Genomic DNA, 3,485 nt, shown 5'->3' on the forward strand with positions numbered 1-3,485 from the left:
GGATATAGAACGTGACACAGTCAGAGTTAAAAGGTCGACAAGAAGTACACAGATGTTTTTTTTTTTAACATAACAGCAGGTGTTAACATGTGATCTGTAACGGGATTCATATTATCTGGATTATCATAACTAATTCATGGACCCTCGTATTTACACCTGATGTTAATAAGTGTGCACTCTAACGTGATTCTGCTGCATTGATGAGGAAGCAAATTATCTGCAAAACATTTATAAATCCAGGGATGTTCATTCTTCTTGCAGGGGAAGACTTGGTAGCTGCTGAAAGTGCAGCTTGTCTCAGGAATGTGTGATGGAGCAGGAGGAGCAGGAGTTTGGGGACATTTCTTTTTTCGCTTGGTGGAGTTTTGTTTTTCTTCAGAATGTTGTCAGACTGGTTTTCCGCCTGGCTGAGCTCCCGTCGCAGTGTGAGCCTGCAGACGCAGATCAGACCATCTGATCACTTTCCAAACACTACTGTTCCTTATCCAGATAGCAGGATGTCCAGATTCATACTGAGTGGTCATGGCAAATGTAAATAGAGTTCTGGTGTCACAGAAAGCAATGGCAGTATGACACCGAGCCAGTATTCAGCGGTATGAGACACTGTGCTGAAATAGTTCAATAGAATTCAGCCATATTTAGAGCTGGAACCCCGAATGCAGTAAAAGCCCTGAATATAATAATGCATGGAATTATAACACTGCGTTATTATTATTCTCCGTAAACAGCTGCATTTTTGGAGGCTTTATCATACTCAAACACTCATGAAAGTTGGTACACGCATCACTCCTGGTGAAAAATTACGTATTTTAGTGGTGTCGCGAGTGGGCGTGGCCAAATGGCTCGCTCGCGCCCCCTAAACTGCAGTCCCAGCGGCTACATTTACCTACATGCATGAAATTCGGTGGACATGTTTATCACACTTAGGTCATGTTAGGATTTATATTTTAGTGTTCTTTTTGAGAGTGAAGACATTTGAACTCATACTCTGTGTCATTGACAAGTATTTTACTTGAGTGTATGCTACTTTATATTGGCGCTGTCCCATCACTTGCTTTATATTTACCATACAGATAAAAGGATTGTGCTTAATCATCTCATCTAAGTAACGACAAGATTGGCAAAATGAGAAACTATTCCATTAATTGCCCTTAAATGCAGTATATATTTTGTTTACCATAAACGTTCTACTGAGTTAGCTCCTCCAGCTCTTAATTTGGTTTACTATTCCATAGACAAACTAGAATTATTACTTAGCAACTCTATGCCTCCGCTAACCACTTCTCTTGTATATAGATATTAAACTCACAGTGACCTTGACTTTTGATCCCAGAAATCGATAGAGTTCATTGCTGGGCCAAAGTGAACATTTGTTGCGTACACAGACGTGGGTTAACTTTGACCTTTAAACACCAAAACCTTATCAGGTCATCGTTGGCACTAAGTGAATGTTTGAGCCAAATGTGAACACATTCCTTTCAAGGAGTTCTTGATTTACTGCATTCATAAGAACAGGACGGACAGATGAGGGGAACGTGAGCTCACAGTGACTTTGACCTTTGACCTTTGACCAACAGACTCTTTAACAGTTCATTCTTCAAACAAGGTGAACGATTGTGTCCCATTTGAAGAAATTCCATCCGAGTGTTCTTGAGATTTAATGTGAATGTTTCAAATTGGGGTCACAGGAACCTTGACCTTTGACCCTTACCCCTCAAAATCTAATCAGTTCATTCTTGGTATCGAGTGACTGTTTTTGCCAAGTTTGACCGACTTCCCTTCAGGCGTCCTTGAGATATCGTGTCCACGAGAACGAGACGAGACAACCTGGAAAACAGAATGACAAAATTAACGGCTCACCTTTTGCATCATGGAAATCAAACAAACAGGTTAACAAAATCTGAACGTTCTCACGAAATCAAACAAATGACAACAGATTATGTCAACCCTGATACGGTGTGAGCAGCTGAAGAATGAACTCATTCATGCTGTTGAAGTCAATCCTTCTGCGAGCTGTAGCATTAAAATCATATTTTTTCACTAAATTCTTCTTCTGTCAGGGTGGAGGTGGTGTGTGTGTGTGGAGGCGGAGTGTGTGTGTGGAGGTGGTGTGTGTGTGTGTGGAGGTGGTGTGTGTGTGTGTGTGTGTGTGTGTGTGTGTGTGGAGGTGGTGTGTGTGTGTGGAGGTGGTGTATGTGTGTGTGTGGAGGGGTGTGTGTGTTGGTGGAGGGTGGTGTGTGTGTGTGGAGGTGGTGTGTGTGTGTGGAGGTGGTGTGTGTGTGTGGAGGTGGTGTATGTGTGTGTGTGGGAGGGTGTGTGTGTTGGTGGAGGTGGTGTGTGTGTGTGGAGGTGGTGTGTGTGTGTGGAGGTGGTGTGTGTGTGTGGAGGTGGTGTATGTGTGTGTGTGGAGGGGTGTGTGTGTTGGTGGAGGTGGTGTGTGTGTGTGGAGGTGGTGTGTGTGTGTGTGTGGAGGTGGTGTGTGTGTGTGTGTGTGTGGAGGTGGTGTGTGTGTGTGTGTGTGTGTGTATGGAGGTGGTGTGTGTGTGTGTGTGTGTGTGTGTGTGTGTGTGTGTGTGTGTGTGTGTGTGTGTGTGTGTGTGTGTATGGAGGTGGTGTGTGTGTGTGTGTGTGTGTGTGTGGAGGTGGTGTGTGTGTGTGTGTGTGGAGGTGGTGTGTGTGTGTGTGTGTGTGTGTGTGTGTGTGTGTGTGTATGTATGGAGGTGGTGTGTGTGTGTGTGTGTGTGTGTGTGTGTGTGTGTGGAGGTGGTGTGTATGTGTGTGTGTGTGTGTGTGTGTGTGTGTGTGTGTGTATGTATGGAGGTGGTGTGTGTGTGTGTGTGTGTGTGTGTGTGTGTGTGTGTGTGTGTGGAGGTGGTGTGTATGTGAATCTCGTAGTTCTCCACAGTGGAGCGGTTTCCTACTTCCTGTTCTGCCCCTTGTCCAATCAGCAGTTTTCATACTTCCTGTTCTGCCCCTTGTCCAATCAGCAGTGACTTCCCTCTGCTGGGCTCTCCTCTCCAAACCAATGGAGGAGGTGGAGCAGTGTGAAGGCCAACGGCAGCATCAGACCTGTAGGGGGCCTGCTGTACTACAGAACATCAACCACAGCATGGCAGACACTAACGACCAAACAGACGTCTGTTTACAGATCGTCTGTTGATTAAACCGTACGGGAACATCTTTGGGCCTTAACTGAGAGAATAGTTTCATGTTCAATGCGATGATATTCAATCATTTTAAAATATAATTCTGGTTTCCTTCAACTTATTTCCCGTCAGTGTGTCCGATGTGGCTGGAAGGGGTCGGACTGACTTTGCTCTCCATCTCCATGGTAACCTTTGAGAAGTGACCTCACTTCTGTGTTGAAAATGATGCAGATAAACAGCTTTTTTAAATTCTACTCAAAGCTCGGGGGACATCACAGTTTGGTCCCTGATATATGGAGCTTGCTGTTTGGTCCCTGTTTGGTCCCGGTTTGGTTTGGT

The sequence above is a fragment of the Embiotoca jacksoni genome, unplaced genomic scaffold (assembly GCF_022577435.1).
Source record: "Embiotoca jacksoni isolate LCO1_2020_lvr unplaced genomic scaffold, fEmbJac1.0.p SCAF_16, whole genome shotgun sequence".
Lineage (NCBI taxonomy): Eukaryota > Metazoa > Chordata > Actinopteri > Embiotocidae > Embiotoca > Embiotoca jacksoni.